Here is a 20,569-nt window from a genome sequence, read left to right as displayed (position 1 = left end):
CCCCTAGCTACCTGCAAGCTCATGCTGCGTGAGAAGGCTGTTATGATGGCAAATGTTCGATGGGAGAATTGCAAGGGTTGTAACGACACCAAGCAAATATGGCCCCATTTCAACTTAAACCGCACACTAGATATGCTAATGTTCTCGAGACGTCAGATATCACTCCTGATATCTGCTATAACGGGTCGCTGCCTGATAGGCGATTTTGCAAAAACTATTGGCGCGAAGTATAATGACTATTGTATGAGCTGTCATGATGCGGAGGAAAAAGAATCAATTAAACACCTCTTGTGTGAGTGTCCTGCATTTTGTGTAAAGCGCAAGCAACTTTTAGGAGCATATAGCTTCAGATTACTGGCGGATCTGGAAAACGTTAACTTAAGCAGTCTGCTACTGTTTGTGGAACAATCTGGTTGGTTCAACAAAGAAAAATAATCAAGAAGGTTCAGCGGTTAAAACTAGAAGTGCCCATATGTAATAGGTACTTTTAGTTAATGTGGTATCACAATGGACTGAATAGTCTAAGTGAGCCTGAATCTTAATCGGGCTGCCACTTTAACCTAACCTAACCTAGGCACATCTGGCATTATTCTGAGGACCGAACTGTGACCGTAACTTTTTTCCGACCATAGCGATAGCTCGCGCAACCGCGCAGCCGTTGTTGCAGCTGACTGTTTGGCCAAAATGGCTAAAGGCAATAGATGCAGTATGACATTAAGGGAGTTTGTTCCTGTCTTGCTGAATGCACCTGAGATACACAAGCACGCCATACGCTGAACTTTGTCTAAACTTGTCGGCTGGTGAAGTGCCGGCCACCAGACTACAACACCATATAGCATTATAGGTCTAACCACTGCCGTGTATAGCCAATGTACAATTTTTGGTTTTAGTCCCCACTTTTTCCCTATTGCCTTTTTGCACGAGTATAAAGCTACCGTTGCTTTCCTCGCCCTTTCTTCAATATTAAGCTTAAAGTTCAGCTTCCTGTCCAAAATAACGCCAAGGTATTTTGCACACTCCCTAAAGGGAATTTCAATACCCCCTAAGGAAATGGGCCTAACCGTGGGAGTTTTGCGATCATTGCAGTACATGTATAATATCTCTAACTGTTGATGGGAATTTTCCCCTGACTGCTAGCGCCACATCATCTGCGTATGCCACCACTTGTATCCTTTCTTTTTCTAGGGAAACCAGAAGGTCGTTTATAGCAACATTCCAAAGGAGAGGTGATAGAACTCTTCCTTGAGGAGTGCCTCTGTTCACATACCTTTGAACAGAGGCACTCCTCAAGGAGGAAAAAAGAGGAAATCGGTCAATTAGTTATATTGGAGCTATATCTCAATCTGAACCGATTTCGATGAAATTTTGCAGACTTAAAGGGTGATGAAAAAGTTTACTATGTGCAAAATTTGATGACGATCGGTTTGTAAAAAAGCTCAATGTGACTCCATTTGTCGAAATCGGGTGATACATATATATGTGAGATATATCTACATTTTATCCGATTTCTTCCAAATTCAATAGCTTTCGCCCTTGTGCCCAAAAAACACTCTGTCCCAAATTTCATCCAAATTGGTTAATAACTGCGACCGGAATTCTGGGAGCAACAAATACATGGACAGGCGGACGTGCGGACACCAAGCGCTAGATCGACTCAGGAGGTGATTCTGAGTCGATCGGTATATATTTTATGGAGTCTAAAATCAATATTTCTGGTAGGCACATTTCTTGACCGATTGAAGTTATTATATACCCTGACCACTATGTGGTTTAAGGTATAAATGTATTCTCTTACAAGTATACATATTAATAAAAAAAGTGAAATTTATTAATTTATTAAATTAAAATTCTTTGTATATTAAAGAAGTTGCGAAAATATACATAGGCCACGAAGTCAAACCACAAATTATTTGAGAAAACATCCCTGAAACTGATATTACTACATTGAAAACTTATATTCTAAAATTTTACCCTAAAAAGTGCTCAAATTTTATCATGACTTGACATAAATGACAAAAAAATTGAATAATAAAAAATTCTTAGATGATATAAATTATTTTGATATCGTAAATGAATTTAAAGATATAGTTAAAAGGCCCGATGATTTTACAAACACTTAAAAATAATTTGAAATAGCATTTGTTTTTCAATTTGTATGAAAATCGCAAAATATATATTTAACTTTAACTCATAGCAGTAGTCTTTTTAAGTTTGTTTTTGGTATAATTCAATAAAAAACACGTGCCACTTTTCAAAAATAGTTGTGCCACTTTTCGAAAATTCCCAACGGTAACGCTGTACACCACCCTATATGGGTGCGCTAAAACAATCTTTCATTTTACTTTCGCTCTCGCGATACTGCATTCCTTTTTTGCATTATCTTATACGCAGTTCTTTTCAAGTAGACGTGCTTTACTTTGGACAACTCAGCCAATAGATGATCCCAGCGCTAAAACTATAACAAAACGATCTTGCATTAAATAAACAGAGAGAGAGAGAGACGGAAAAAAACTTACTACGTGTTTATGAAATTCAAACAGAAGGATCAATCGGGTCAATCATATTCAAGCTCATTATATTCCTCGATCAATGAGAAGTCATCATTCAAAGACCAAGAGACAATGCGAATCAATAAAACTGCTGATTAAATATTCTCGATCCACCGATCGAGTACAGCCAGCCCCACGCACACAGCTATTAAGCGGCCGTATGTAATACCATCCCATGCCATGGCTCTTGAAACTTAAGGTACACAAAAGTCTTGGGATAGTTTAAGATAGACTTCCGCCAATCGCTCTCATTTCCATAGGAAGTAGCCCCCAAAGTGTTGATCATGTTTTTGGGGTAATTTATTAAACATTTACTTCCTCTAAGCTAAAATAGAGTATGGAATGGAATGCCCATGAATATGGGGGAGTTGGAGAGTAATCTTATGAAAAATCCTCGAATAAACCAAGACAGTCGTTAAATGCATATTAATGTTGAATTAAAATTTTAATGGGTGACCATCAAACGCTGCACTCCCTAGATTTTTCCATTGAAACACATCATGGGTGTTTTGAGAGTGATTTTACCTGTGAGCACGTATCAATCGGATGGCATGGCTAAATATACAGCATGGAAATCCCAACCACAGTCTAACTACATTAATAACGAATGTTTGAGATAAGTGGAAATGGAAAAATGTTTATGGTTTAGTTTGATGGTGGTTATCTTCGTCAATTGCGTGTGCGGCTAAGTCCCATTTTACCCCTGCCAATAGCTTCTGCAGTTGAAAGATTTTATCGTTACTTCTGGATCTTTCTTCGCTTCCGGTATTGGATATTAGGAATTGGTTTCTCAAATTTAAATTTTCTGTTTCAAGGTTGCCCTCAATTTTCTTTCTTTATTTTCAATATCTTTCTTAGGCAAGAGGCCTAAATATGTGCCATATTTCCATAGTTTACTTTATTTGTCATTACTGGCCGGTAATTATCGAAGATAATGTATGAGTCAATGCTATTAGTGCGATTCCAAATATACAAACAAAAGTATGGCAATTTTCCTATATCAGCAGAACCTCTTCAATGTGATGCAATCATTAGCATCCATTCCAACACTGTTAGAAAAATATGTTTTTCATATGTTCCGATATAAACAAAATTTGTTTCGGGCACAATTTTTAAACACAATATATTTAAGTGCAAAAATGTAATATTCCTAAACTAGCATTAAATGTTTGGGACACATACTCGTATGTTAATATGTTAGAATATTTTAATTTTTAGGACAAGAATGTTTCATAAAAATAATATGTGTGAATGTAAACATATATAAATTTACAAATTTCGAGTAATATACATATATGTTGTGATATTTTATTCAGGGAGCGACAGAGAGAGAATCAAAAGAGAGCAATTTTTGTGAAACTGCTTGTATGTTGTTTCGGAAAACCGTTTTACGAGTTCATTTGTTTTGGCTATGCGCTTGGCGTGTTAATAAGGCTTCGCCAAAAATTGGATATGCTTAAGTCAAAATATTATTTAATTTGGACTTTAAATTGTGTATTCGGAGTAAAGTTAATAGACATTCGGAACCAAGAGAATACACATTTAAAAAAACAGCATGTGTTTTTGCCTTGAGAAAAGCAATTTAAGTATGTGTGGACATGTGTTTTGTTTATCATTTTGGCACATTATGGGCACAATTTTTTTTTGTTGGTTCATTAAAAGAAATCGGAATATACGACGTGTAAGTCAAAATATATAGCAAGAAAGGAAATTAAAAAAACAGGGGAAAATATATAAAAGTTACAAAGGGATATTCAGAAAAAAGGTTTAGTTCCTATTTATTAATAAGTAGTCCAAGATGAGTTGACGTACACTTTCAAAAATAAAAGCTGGCATTAAGTTCGAGTTTTGCCGCTAAAATTATTTTTCAATTTAAGGGCAAAACTCGATCTAAAGCAACAACTGAAAAAGTTTATTTTCTTTAAAACGAATTATTAAAGAAAATAAAACGTGAAAACATGGCCAACTTAATTCCGACCCTAAAGGTAAAAATGAAATTAAGTACAAAATTATTCGTTAATAAATATTCATATTTATTTGTATTTCAAAATACGATAAATTTTAAATGCATTTAAAATGGTGTTAAATGCTAGTAAAAAATTGTTCACGCCTAAATAAATGTATGTGTATATTGTAAAAGTATGTATGTTTATACTCGACTTCACGCTCTTCTTTTGTTAGAGTTTTTGAATTTCTTCGAAAATTTCAAGCTTTTATACCAAAAACATTTTTTTGTTACAAAATTGTTATTTTTTCAATTAAAAAATAATATTTTGTCCAAAAGCTCAGTCCATTTCGTTTATATCAAGCGCAGTTCTTTTCTGATTGTAAATGTTTAATAACACACATTTCGAAGTTTCATTGTAAAAATTTAATTTAATAATATATAAATATAAATACAAAAATAAAAAAATGTTTGCGTTTGGTCGGAGCAGGTATTGAACCCAGGACCCTTTGCATGCAAGGCGGACATGCTAACCACTGCTCCACGTGGCCAACAAATATATGTTTCTGTTGAATAAAGTTTTCTTTGCATCGGCTCGTGGGCGCTGCAAGCTATGCTATATAAATCTAACTTATGACGATAATTGTCTATTGGTGACTATAACAGCTACGTAGCCCAGTGGTAGTGTGTTGGCTTACAAATTGCATGGTTACCGGTTCGATTCTCCGTCCAGGCGAAAGGTAAAATTTAAAAAATTTATAAAATTGAATAATTTCTTCAACATTATTTGTATTACAGAAAAAGGTGCCAAGAACTAAAAAATTTCGGGGAAGGGAAAATTATGTGAGGGAATGAGCACAATCTTCTCTGTATTTTTGGGCTCAAAATGCTTCCAAACATATAATATGTTCATATAAAACAAACATAATAATGTTTCGGCAATATCCAATATATATTATATGCTTCCTGCAAAATATGTTTGGAACATATGTTGGAGAAGCAATTTTTTTTGAGGGTGAAATAAGAGTAATAACACTAGGCAACAAATAACAAACTTTTCTCTGTGAATTGTTTCTAGCATATTTTTTCTTATTGATTATGACCTACTAAACACGAAAATGATTTTTAAAAAATTTTCTGTCGATTGGTTTTCGAGACACAATTTTTTTTTTAAATTTTTGGAGGTACACTTCCAAGTTTGAGCATATCTTTCGTTTTCTTTAACCTTTTTGATCTTAATACTACTCAAATTAAAGAAAATTGAGCCGTCTACAACTCATTCTCAGAAAATTTTCAAATCGGGTAAGTAGTTTGGATGTTGGCGGCTTAAAAAGGTTAAAAAACGGCGTTTTTTTAGTAAAAATGTGGCAGAAAAAACCATATAAAGATTCATATAAAATTTTGGGTTTTTTACGTATAGCTGAAATTTTTACAAAGAAAATAAGCCCTTACTTAACAAAATCGAACAACAAATAGCGGACTTATAATTTTTTTGGTAAAAGACCGAAAAGACCAAATCAACGCATCAACTCTGTTTTCCAAATGGCATAAAATGTACAGTTATATTTTTGTTTCTACTCATTTGGTTTTTTTGGGCGTTGATTTGGCCTTTTCGGTCTTTTACCAAAATTATAACTCCGCTATTTGTTGTTCGATTTTGTTAAGTAACGGCTTATTTTCTTTGTAAAAATTTCAGCTATACGTAAAAAACCAAAATTGCTGTTAGCAATTTTTTATATTTTATATGAATCTTTATATGTTTTTTTCTGCCACATTTTTACTAAAAAAACGCCGTTTTTTAACCTTTTTAAGCCGCCAACACCCAAACTACTTACCCGATTTGAAAATTTTCTGAGAATGAGTTGTAGACGGCTCAATTTTCTTTAATTTGAGTAGTATTAAGATCAAAAAGGTTAAAGAAAACGAAAGATATGCTCAAACTTGGAAGTGTACCTCCAAAAATTTAAAAAAAAAATTGTGTCGCGAAAACCAATCGACAGAAAATTGTTTAAAAATCATTTTCGTGTTTAGTAGGTCATAATCAATAAGAAAAAATATGCTAGAAACAATTCACAAAATGGCTGTTGGCTAGTGTAATTGATCGATTTTATGCATGAATCAGTTAATTTGTCCAAATCGCTTTTTTGGAAGTAATTCTGCAACTTTTAAAAGGATAAAGATGTCAATATCTTTGTGTAAAATATGAGTAGATTTCCTCTGAGTTTGCAAGTTTGTGGGAACCTAGTTGATCTACGGACTGAGCTGTAGGCGTAGAAAATTGAGTTTTCCGTTTTTCAGTTTTAGGGAACAAATTTTAAATTATTCGTTTTTTTCAGTTTTTGTCTTCATGTGCTATCAAAGTCCTTTAAAAACGTGTTAATGAAAACTTCAATTTCCAAATTCAGACTCGACTTCAACTAGAAAATACACTATGCTTAAAATGAAAAGTCTTTGAAATAAACTTGTCATATTTTTGTAGTCAAGACAACAAAAAGTCAACAAATTTAAAGACGATTTCATTAATTTTTCCAAAAGCCAAGTTGACTTTAGTCAAATAACTTTTGGACAAAGAAAAAAAAATGTTAATATTAGAGAAATGTTTCTTATATGATAAGCAAAATTCGCATTTGTATTTCAAGGACATTAAATCTGTAACCCCGCCCTCAACCTCAAAAAGTAAGGATGGAGGCAAGAAATTAAAACAGTGTCAATCAAACTCCTCTAATCACAAAACGACCGATGATTACGGATATTACGAGCGATGACAGACTTCTTGAGAACATTAGCAACCCTTGATTTTTTTAAAACTGACAATCACCATCATAAAAGCCTCACGAAATATGGAATCGCTGGTATTTAGAGGCACAGCAACAAACTTTAAAATGAAAACAAGTAAGGAAAGTCGACTATATTATACCCTTCGCCACTATTTATACCAAAATTTTTGATACCACTTTAACACTTTCAAATTTGCTGGTAGCTATATAAAGGTTTATATTCTGATATACAAACATTTAAATATGGGTAATTCCAAAGTATATGACCCCTTAACAGGCATATCAACTTTAAAAATCAACACCCAAAAACGCTTAGATTGTAATGATATTTACTGTTCTCATATCGAATAAAAGTATGCAAGAATTATGCAATAGAATATAGCTTTTCGTTTATGTTTTTTTACCCACAATAAATGAATTCAAACACAAAAATCGTCTAAGTTTGTATATTGTAACGATCGTTACTTATTAAAAGAATTTTGTTTTTTGATAAATAATTTTCTTTGAGATTAAAACAAACCTATTACTGAAAGAAAACATTACAAAGAATTTAATCAGATTTTTTACTTGACACATCCTGTGCAAAATTTTACAATACATGATATTTGTTTCCGAAATATGAAAACAGCACATTTATAAAGTAACGACCGTTTCTTTTTTAATGGTCAAAAATAGTATTGAAATTAGATTTATTTTGAATGCTTTCGGCTGCTACCGAAGCTTGAACTTTCGTAGGTCCAAAATTAAGCAATCCTCGTGACATATATTCTTAGGGTGGAATTTTATTAAAAAATCACAGAATATCGGTAACGACCGTTACTTTGGAAACACCCATATGAAGGTATTTGGATAATTTTTTTTAAACTTTTACAAAATCTCTAGTCTCAAAATTTAAATTGGTTAATGACCGGGACGTGCCACAAGTTAGTCAAAAAAATATTGGGAACATTTAAATTGCATACAATTTCTCAAGACTGCATTTATAATTTATCGTTTTGATATAAACGAATTATAGTATATGTTAGGTTAGGTGGCAGCCCGATGTATCTACTCACTTAGACTATTCAGTATATTGTGATACCACATTGGTGAACTTCTTTCTTATCACTGAGTGCTGCCCGATTCCATGTTGAGCTCACTGTCCGAACGGCGTTCCACATTACAGTGAAACCACTTAGAGAAGCTTTGAAACCCTCAGAAATGTCACCAGCATTACTGAGGTGGGATAATCCACCACTGAAAAACTTTTTGGTGTTCGGTCGAAGCAGAAATCGAACCCACGACATTGTGTATGTCAAGGTTAGGTTAGGTTAGGTGGCAGCCCGATGTATCAGGCTCACTTAGACTATTCAGTCCATTGTGATACCACATTGGTGAACTCCTCTCTTATCACTGAGTGCTGCCCGATTCCATGCTAAGCTCAATGACAAGGCGCCTCCTTTTTATAGCCGAGTCCGGACGGCGTTCCACTTTGCAGTGAAACCACTTAGAGAAGCTTTGAAACCCTCAGAAATGTCTCCAGCATTACTGAGGTGGGATAATCCACCGCGCTGAAAAACTTTTTGGTGTTCGGTCGAAGCAGGAATCGAACCCACGACCTTGTGTATGCAAGGCGGGCATGCTAACCATTGCACCACGGTGGCTCCCCACCGTGCCAAGCGGGAATGCTATCCCATGCACCACGGTGGCTCCCAATTAGAGTATAGCTAAATTTGAACCATTTTTGCGAATTTTCGACTTAACAGTGACGATTTTACAAAGTAAATGTTGAAATTTTGATCATATTTGCAAAAATCGGAAGAATATATATGGGGCTTTGTCTAATTCTGAGCTGATTTTGACAAAATTTGGCACACATTTGCACATATATATATATATATATATATATATATATATATATATATATATATATATATATATATATATATATATATATATATATATATATATATATATATATATATATATATATATATATATATATATATATATATATATATATATATATATATATATAGATATATAGATATATATATATATATATATATATATATATATATATATATATATATATATATATATATATATATATATATATATATATATATATATATATATATATATATATATATATATATATATATATATATATATATATATATATATACGTCTTTGAGCTGTAGAAAAGAGTAAAGAAAACAATTTTGGATTTAAAGGAAAATCTCTAAGATATTGAATCTTTGGATTAAAAATAAAAGCGATTCAAATATAACCTAATTCCTAAATTTATGTTAGCCTGATAACTGACAGCTGGTTCTTCCTCCAAATTAAATACTTTACATATTATTATTATTACAATTCTAGTATCAGCTTATTGGAAATGAAAATTGAGGTAATGATTGATTATAAAGCTATTGAAAGAAAAAGCCAGATACATATTTTTTTATCACCTATGTTCAGATATCCACTTCAATTCCACTATTCACGACAAATGCAAGATCGATATTTTATGAGGTTTCTGTAAGTAGCTGCGTTGCACAAATCAGCAAAATCTATGACTAAGTGTGCGATCAAGAAACTTTTTTAAATCATTATTTTTTTTTTTTTGAATTAACCCTTAAATACACAAGATCACCGATTCCTCCGAAAAAATATATAATACGCAAAATGGTAAAAAAGAACATCCCAGCAAAAAAATTTGGAAGTTCTTCCAAGGCACAACATGCACTCCCAATGATGTTCTTTAATTTAACTACCCAGGAAGTTCTTTTAATTCAATTTTTTATAATGGATAATTTTAACTTTTTTTTATTTCAAATAGTTTAAAAACAGAGTAAGAATTCACACAAAATAATTTAAATTTTGTCGACAAAAATGCTGAAACCAACCAAAAAAATTGCGAATTTTTAGAAATAGTTGAGGTCAAACGTTTCCGACAAGCGTTAGAATCCATTAAAAATTATAAAAATTATTTATTTGGCAAAATATCACAGAATTTTTTAATTTACATCCAAAACATTGAATTCGGATCACACCTAAAGAAGTGATGTAAATCCAGTGCAACGGCTGTTGAAATGGAGAACTTCCGTTCCATGACAAGCTTCTGCGTCAATTTTGCACCACTTCCGGATCCAAAAAGAATATTTTCGTTACTTTTTTGGAGACCCTTATTTTGCTGAGATGTGCATACCAATTTTTATACCCTCCACAATAGGATGGGGGTATATTAACTTTGTCATTCCGTTTGTAACACATCGAAATATTGCTCTAACACCCCATAAAGTATATATATTCTGGGTCGTGGTGCAATTCTGGGTCGATCTGAGCATGTCCGTCCGTCCGTCTGTTGAAATCACGCTAACTTCCGAACGAAACAAGCTATCGACTTGAAACTTGGCACAAGTAGTTGTTATTGATGTAGGTCAGATGGTATTGCAAATGGGCCACTTTTACTTATAGCCCCCATATAAACGGACCCCCAAATTTGGCTTGCGATTGCTCAAAGAGAAGCAAATTTCATCCGATCCGGTTGAAATTTGGTACGTGGTGTTAGTATATGGTCTCTAACAACCATGCAAAAATTGGTGCATATCGGTCCACTTTTACGTATAGCCCCCATATAAACGAACCCCCAAATTTGGCTTGCGATTGCTCTAAAATAAGCAAATTTCATCCGATCAGGCTGAAATTTGGTACATGCTGTTGGTATATGGTCTCTAACAACCAGAGCCTCTAAGAGAAGCAAATTTCATCCGATCCCGCTGAAATTTGATACATGGTGTTGGTATATGCTCTTTAATGAAATTGCAATAATTGGTCCACATCGACCCATAATTATGTATATATAGTCCCCATATGAGCCGATCCCCAGATTTGACCTCCGGAGCCTCTTAGAGGAGCAAAATTCATCCGAACCGGTTGAAATTTGGTACGTGGTGTTAGTATATGGTCTCTAACAACCATGCAAGAATTGGTCCATATCGGTCCATAATTATATATAGCCCCCATATAAATCGATCCCCAGATTTGATCTCCGGAGCCTCTTGGAGGAGCAAAATTCATCCGATCCGGTTGAAATTTGCAACGTGGTGTTAGTATAAGGCCGCTAATAACCATGACAAAATTGGGCCATATCGGTGTATAGTTATATATAGCCGATCCTCAATCACACAAAAATTGGTCCATATCGGTTCATAATCATGGTTGCCACTCGAGATAAAAATAATCTACTAAAATTTTATTTTTATAGAAAACATTGTCAAAATGTTATTTTTATAGAAAATGTTGTCAAAATGTTATTTCTATAGAAAATGGTGTCAAAATTTTATTTCTATAGACATTTTTTTCCAAATTTTATTTCTATAGAAAATGTTGTCAAAATTTTATTTCTATAGAAACTTTAAACTTGATTATATACGTATTTAATCGGCCTTTTTTAGTTTAATATATACCACGTATGGACTATGTGGTATATGTTACGGTGTTAGGAAGTTTTAAGATACCTTGATATCGGCTTCAGTAGAAGTTTCTACGCAATCCATGGTGGAGGGTACATAAGCTTCGGCCTGGCCGAACTTACGGCCGTCCATACTTGTTTTTTGTTTTCAAAAAAAAAAAAAACAATTATATGTTTTTGAAAAAATAGTGGTTGTATCTTGAAAAATACAGTGCGCATTAAACTACGTTTTTAATTACAAATAAACAATTTGATTTTAGTTGAGAATAGAGATATTTTTTCAATTATACAGTTTTTTTACCAACATTACTTTCATCTCTGGCAAATATTATTTAACTTCCAATTTGTAGTTTTTTGCATTTATTTTCAAAAATTGATTTTCAATTTTGACTGCAAATTACTTAGAAGTTCTGCAAACTTTCCGAAACAAAAATTTTAAAATAGGATTATGATGTTTTAAATGCATCGAACTTAACTTCATCGAATTTAATTCGTTCAAAATTTTAAGACGTAAGAATTTTTTCTGGTTGTATCTTGAAGGATACAGTGGGCGGGTTAAATATAATAGTTTTTTAATAAAACTCATATATTATAAATCTAAAATAAAATCTATCTAATTATCAAAGTTAGTATTTATTTTTACCGAAAATACATTCATCGTGAACATAATTCAAATTAAGCGAGTGAATTAATTTCACAAAAATTCCAGTGAATATGGAGAGTAGAACACCAAGATTGTGGAATAGATTCACATTCACCTGGTTGTTGATATGCGAACATGGACATATTTTTATTTAGCATTCCTGTTTTGAGTTTGACGTATTTTATTTAATTAACCTAAATTTCCCTTCAGCTGAACTGCCCCCAAAAGACCACTGGCCTTGTGGCTAAACAATTGATTACTATCAATAATCATCTCGATATTCATCACTATTCGCCAACTTAGGATGTATGCACTTCTCCCATGAACTACTTCATGTGCATATTTCCAAGACAACCCCTATTTGAGTGACATCACAATTTTCAAGGAAAGTGATTGCGAGCATTGTTATGCAAACCCACAAAAAATCGTAAAATTCTCGGAACATCTCTGACAGATGTATTTAACCTTGAAGATGGAAAGATAACCATCCAAAAACAAACACTTCAACTAAACAAGATTGCCAAGATCTTAACAAGACAATGGGACAAGTCAATTCAATTATCTAGATTAGGCAAATAAGTGACTACTGGAAGTGGTCAGTCTCATGGCATGTACTTCGCCATGATAGTGTTTGACCTCCCAGGCTACATGGCTCTTATTCAACTAACCAAAATGAAGATGCTATAAAACAAAGCCATTCGCATTTCCCATACCCAACCCAACCCAGAAAAATGAAACGATACAAGAGCAGATCACCAGAGGAACAAAGAAACCACAAGAAACGAAACCAACCAAAAATGTGAACAAGAGGAGGATTGCCCAAGATGTTGTTACATTTTATGTCCAACATAGGTGGCAATTAAATTTCGGATATAAAGTAACAAGTACCATCCATCCATGCGCAAAATACTCTACGCCACCGCCCCACCCCTCATGTACAGAGCATGGAAATGAACTGTGTCCGCATCGGTTTTTTGACCCACAAAACTACATTCATTCCAATACGGCCAAAAACCACAGAAACGGAGACAGATCACAACACACACTCGAGATAACATATTCCCACCGAAATTCAAGTCTGAAGAAGCAGCAGCAGCATTAAGGTGATGTTGCTGACCAATGGCCACCTATCATGAGAATTCGTGTCTCTGCCCGCTTGTCTAGTCACCGCCATCCCCTGCCACACAACAAGTTTATGATCTCAAGTTATTGTGTACTCATATCTCGGAACAACTTGTCATAATTAAATTAACGACATTACCATTGCAGGTTGGTTGGACAGCAAATGGAAATAAATGTCTGTCAGACTGAGTGACATTCATGGATTCTTATTTGGTTGTAGGGAAAATCCACGCGTAGACTCACAGAAGAGCACAGCCACCACAATCACCATCACCCAGTTGAAAGTTGATCATCCAAAAACAAAATCCAAAAAAAAACATGTGGACAAAGTGTCCCATAACTTAGAGGCAGTGTTGCCAACTCCCCAAGGCCAAAAAGCACCAAAAATATATAAGTTCTAACATACCACCTTCCACCACATAATCGAAAATTAAATGCTCTACTAAAAAAAAAAAAAAAAAACTTCCGAAGATGTATTATAGAACTTTTACTTTTGTGAATTGCATTTTAAGAAGTTAAGGTATTAAGATCGAGTTTAGCTGCTAAAATAGTAATTTTTCCACAATTACTTTTCTTTAATAATTCATTTTAAGGAATACAAACTTTGCGAAAATTTGCTTTTGGCTATTCCCCATCAAGTTATAATAAAATTTGCAGCAAATATGCATAATTTTATGCCTTTTTTACTGATCAAGTTTTCACTTTAGCGGCAAAACTCGAACTTAGTACTCACCATTATGAACCGCTATTCAAGTATACTCTTTGATCAGTTTTAATGCTTTCCTCCAATTCATTTTGATAAGTGATGTTTTTCAACTTTCAAAATATTATTATATGGAAGGAGTCTATTGCTTATTTCAGTTGTGCGTGATTTTGTGAATATAATACAAACGTTTTTAATGACATCTTTACCAAATTCAAAAATTCGACACTCATCGATCGATTTTCCTACAGAATACCCTAAATAACAATATTAATTAAAAAATAATCAATACCAACTTCATAACAATCAAATTCTATATCTATATATATAAAATTCAATCTATGTTTGTTTATTTGTTTGTTTGTTTGTATGTTCCGAGTTGGCTCCGAAACGGCTGAGCCGATTTACTTGAAACTTTCAGAGATCGTAGGGGGCGTTCATGTGGTGAAAATAGGGTACCTTAGTTTTTGACACCTGGTCGCGGAGGGGAACTCCCCTTTGTCAGACTTTTTGAAAATTGGACCAAAGTTGACCGATTTGCTTGAAATTTTCATTGAAGGTTGGGGTTGGCATCTAAACAAAGATCCGCTACTTTATATTTCGATATTTGGTGGCGGAGGGGGACCTCCCCTTTGTTCGACTTTGCTTGAAATTTTCATTGAATGTTGGGGTTGGCATCTAGAGAAAAATCCGCTACATTATTTTTCGATATTTGGTCGGGGAGGGGGACCACCCCTTTGCCCGACTTTTTTTAAAGTACAGCGAAAACAAAACTAAACTCCCCCGACTGAAATTTTGCAGAAAAAATGGGTGAGGTTATGAAATTTATACCAGGTTCCTGCTTTTTTAATAAAAATAAAAGGGCATAGGGAGACATTCGCTTCTCTTAAGTACATAAAGAGAGTTACTTGATATTTACAGAGGACTGGGGAGAGGTTACGATATTAATAGTTGATACCTCATTTTGTGATATTTGGACGGAAGAGAGACCGTCCCTATAGTCTTATAATTTGCTTGACATTTTCTGGGACTGCAAAAAAAAAAAAAAAAAACAAAAATTCTTAAGTTTTCTTGAAATTTACAAAGGCAGTGGGGGAAGGTTATGAACGAACAGGCAACCTTCATTGCCCCACACTTGAAGGAAAGTTTCAAAAATTTTCAGGCAAGGTTAAGTGTGCTATTCACTACGGGTTTTTGTCGATATTGTATCGGGGAAAGTGACGTCTTTTTAAAACAACAGAGCAAAATTTAAACATCTCCGATGTACTTGAAATTTAGAGGGAACGTGGGAGGAGGTGATTAAATTAAATAGAATTTATAGGGACCATTGAGTAGTTGTGAAATTAATATAGGGTACGTGATAGTCCGATATCAGGTCGGAGTGGAGCGAAGGTGGGGAGAGGGTTCCCTTTTGTCCGTTTTTTTTTTACATTGAAAGTAGAGTTGTTCGTAAATGGAAACTCGGTACATAATTTTATGATTTTTGCACAGACTTCTGCCAGAATTCTTTTTAGTAAAGAGTTTAAATTTACATGAAATTGGCAGCCAACGTAGAGGGTGCATCATTTTCCGGGAGAAGGATACCTTTCCTTGACAAACCACACTTAAAATTGACAAGAAATATAGAAGATTGTCCAACTACTTGAATACAGAACATTATTAAAAAAATTTGGAGGAAAGAGTACACCCTCTCCCCAGCAATTTTTAAGACGAACCGTTTTACATATGCATATCCGCCGTATTTGAACCTATAAACGAAAAAACAAGTAGTCCGAGTCAAAATGTTCCTACAAATATGCTTCGGAAGGCGCAGCGAAGCGGGCCGGGTTACTCTAGTTTGGCAATAAATTTGAGTTTCTTCGGCTCTTGAAAGTCTAATCAAAATTTTTGTATCAATTAAACTTAATACTGTTCAAAATAAAAAAGCACCAAAAGCACTAAATGAAAATGCCAGAAAGCACCAAGTTGGTGCTTTTTTTGAAAAGGCACCAAAAAGGCAATTTGGTGCTTTTTAGAAATCAAAAAGCACTAAATTTGGTGCTAAAAGCACCAAATTGGCAACACTGCTTAGAGGTCATTAAACGGTTTTAACTGACAGCAGAACATCAAGAGAACGGCAAGCAGTGTCGTTTATGATCTCTTCCTCCGAAATGTGCTAGAAATCTCAAATACGTTGGCGATCTTGGAAAACAGTAGCGATATATATTCGAAACAAGTACGGGTTTTACATCTTAACTTGTTTATGTAGCGGTTAAAATGTTTTAAATTGTCAACGGTGTTGGTGATTTGTCATTACCCAGCATACATAGTGGACAAGAAAATTCATAACAGATTTTGGTGAAGCTAATCGATTTTTCCCAAATTTTAAATAGTAGAAAAGTCAACTTTTCAATGTACTAAAAAGTCAAAATCATTTAATATGTTTCAAAATTTTAAAAAGTTTATGGAAAATTGAACGTCTGTTTAAAAAAGTGGCCTTTTTGAAAATTTGTCTCTTCAATGGACTTTCTCATTCAAATTACAATCCCCATCGGAACCATGTTATATTCACGGAAATTATATATCTGATTTCGGCAAGCGTGTATATGTTTGGCTAAAAAATAGACAAAACAAGTAAGGAAAGTCTAAAGGCAGGCGGGGCCGACTATATCATACCCTGCACCACTTTGTAGATCGATACCATATCACATCCGTCAAATGTGTTGGGGGCTATATATAAATGTTTGTCCCAAATACATACATTTAAATATCACTCGATCTGGACAGAATTTGATAGACTTCTACAAAATCTATAGACTCAAAATTTAAGTCGGCTAATGCACTAGGGTGGAACACAATGTTCAAAATTTCAACCAAATTGGGCCAAAACTCTGGCTATTAGAACCATATTAGTCCATATCAGGCGAAAGATATATATGGGAGCTATATCTAAATCTGAACCGATTTCAATCAAATTTGGCACACATGACTATGTTACTAATTGTACTCCTGCACACTTGACTATACGACTAAGTGTTATGTTTATACAAAATTTCAAGCAAATCGGTATAAAACTCTGGCTGCTGTGTCCACATTAGTGCATATCGGACGAAAGATATATATGGGAGCTATATCTAAATCTGAAGCGATTTCTTCCAAAATCAATAGGGTTCTATTCTGACCCAAATTAGGAACATGTGCAAAATTTGAAGGCGATTGGACTTAAATTGCGACCTAGACATTGATCACAAAAAAAAATGTGTTCACAGACAGACGGACGGACGGACAGACGGACGGACGGACAGACGGACATGGTTATATCGACTCAGGGACCCAACCTGAGCATTATTGCCAAAGACACCATGTGTCTATCTCGTCTCCTTCTGGGTGTTACAAACATATTCACTAACTTATAATACCCTGTTCCACAGTGTGGCGCAGGGTATAAATATTTCATATTTCACGTTCCCTTTGAAATCTAATCTAGTAGGATCAATAAAATAAAAATTAGGATGTAGACCTAAGTTATCGAATTTTTACTCTATTTTAGAGATATATTAATAAAACTGTACACTTACAAAAGTTCTAACCTAACCTAGATTTAGAGCTAGATAGTTATCTAAAAATGTCTTTATTTTAAGCCTTTTTATATTAAATTTAAGGATCAAAAATATTTTTCTTTAATTTAAGAAAACAATTAATTTAAGAAAACTTAAAAGACATATGACTTTAACGGAGGGATACAAATTTCCACCATTTGTGTCCTAAATTTAATTAAAGAAAATTTTAAGCCAAAGTTATAACCTTCTTTTAATTAAAATTTCATTATTTTAAAGAAATTTGTTCTTAGCCGTACTCAGTCATCCTTCGTCAAAATGACGATGCTAAAATTTATTTTCAACGTAATGTGCATTTTGGTCGATTGGAAAATGATAAATTAAGTTGGACTAATTCAAACATTATATGATTTTTTGTTTATTAGTAATTAAAATTGAACTGAGTAACAAAGTAAACTAAATTTTGGTTTTTCATTGCTGTTCACGATGCAATTTACAGAGCCTTGAAATATACCGTAGTCAAAGGATGACGAAGGATGACGTTAGTGTACCAAAAATAAGGATGACTTTTCAGGGTTAATATTGTGTAAAATACGTGCTCTAAAATTTAGTTTCCTTAATCTTTCGTATTAGGCCAATATTTTTTCAGTGTACATTTTGATTGTGGTGGGCAGAAAAACCGAAGAAATACAATTTTTTCCCAGTATCAAATTTCGTCTTAACCCTTTGACTACCGATCTCCTCTTAAGAGAATATTCGAAAACGACACCAAGCTCAATTTTCCCGTTTATATTCGATTTATTACTCGATGGTATTGTATAGTAAAGGCTTTAATCTAAATAATCTATAATTATTTCCCATACTAAAATTCATTTTGATAATCTTCTTTAACAATATACGAAAAATACGCAATTTTGAGACCATTATAAGAGAAAAATTTAAATTAAATTAAAAAAAAATTAAAATATAAAATACTTGGCGCAAAATCAGTGATTCCGTGTAGTACACTCAACACAAGTAAACCCTCATGGGGACTAGGCCAATTGAACTTTATTTTAGTTCATGAAAATAAATATGTTTTAATTACAATGTCTCCAATATGAGATCGTTTTCTTGACTTCACATCTTAAACTTCGTATGGCTCTGAAGACAATTTCGCGACTTTTAACCTCAATGCTTTAAGGGCTTGGATTTAATTTCTTAACTCCAATCTCGATAGTGTTTATCGAAGCATAACTCATATTTCTAATAAGCACATTTTTAAGTTTTTAATAAATTTAAGTTTTTGGGAGCCACCGTGGTGCAATGGTTAGCATGACCGCCTTGCATACACAAGGTCGTGGGTTCGATTCCTGCTTCGACCGAACACCAAAAAGTTTTTAGCGGTGGATTATCCCACCTCATTAATGCTGGTGACATTTCTGAGGGTTTCAAAGCTTCTCTAAGTGGTTTCAGTGCAATGTGGAACGCCGTTCGGACTCGGCTATAAAAAGGAGGTCCCTTGTCATTGAGCTTAACATGGAATCGGGCAGCACTCAGTGATAAGAGAGAAGTTCACCAATGTGGTATCACAATGGACTGAATAGTCTAAGTGAGCCTGATACATCGGGTTGTCCTGCATTTGCATAAGTTCTTAAGGTGTCATTCGAATTCAGTGTTTTGAATGTCAATTAATTTTTTCTTTTTGATATTTTGCGAAATAACTTGTTTTTTAATTTTTTTTTATGATTCGTGGTGCCTTCTAACGCTTGTCTGAAAAGTTTGACATAAAATATTTTCAAAAATTCGCAATGTTTCTAGAATGAATTTTGTATTTTTTTTTTTTGACAAAATTTGTATCATTGTACCATTTTATTAATTCTTACTCTATTTCTATCCTATTTGAAACAAAAAAGTTAAAATTTCCCATTAAAAATACGACAAGAGAGAGTTATAAAAAAACGAATTAAAAGAACTTCCCATGTAGTTAAAATAAAGAAAAGAAGAACTTCCAAATTTTTTTGCTGGGTAGATAAAGTAAAATCAACTTAGAATTCAATGGCGACTTTCAAATAAGCCCATGAATTGCAATCCGTCAAAAAAAAGTTCACTGGGTTATTCATATGTGACCGGAAAACACACCAAACACGAAGGTATATAGTTTTTAGTGGTAGTCCCATAATGGGTTACATTAAAACAAATCATAAAGATAAACTGAGACTTTAGTTCCAAATGGCGAATGATCAAGAAGAGGAAGAAGACGCTACCTCTGAAGATACCGAAAAAGAACAACGGATGCGAGTCAATAAAATAAGAACAGCGCACATGTCATAAAGGTGCGTCTTTCTCCATGATCCAGCGTCTTCTCCACCTCACCGTGACCAGCGCTCAGACGTTGGAGCATTCAGTTTTAAGTAAGCAAAAGATTTAACGCTTTGGCCATGTTTAAACTCTTTCGCAGTGTGTTGTTCTTCCGTTTCTACCTTCCCCATTCCATTCGCGATGTCATTTGTGTGTCAACTAGCCCGCAACAAACTAATCGTGGTGATGGTGTGTGGTGGTTCGTGGTGTTGGCCAACTTGTTTCTCACTTTTGCGTTTGATCATTTCGTCGTTGTTTAATCTGGAGTAAAAGGCGGCATGTTTCATTTCATCTTAACGTCTTTCATTATCAACATTTGAGCAATGGACGACTTACTTTGTTGCCTATCCTTCCTTTGAAGTGTGAATCACATCACCATACATGATGGCGTGTGTTCATCACACTGCGTTTGTTGTCTGTGGCATCACCACAGACATACAGATCGATCAAACATCATCCTCTGGATCTCCGCCAACACTTATATCTCACCGGAACTTG

Source organism: Haematobia irritans, chromosome 3 (assembly GCF_050003625.1).
Source record: "Haematobia irritans isolate KBUSLIRL chromosome 3, ASM5000362v1, whole genome shotgun sequence".
Lineage (NCBI taxonomy): Eukaryota > Metazoa > Arthropoda > Insecta > Diptera > Muscidae > Haematobia > Haematobia irritans.
This window is presented reverse-complemented; position numbering follows the sequence as displayed.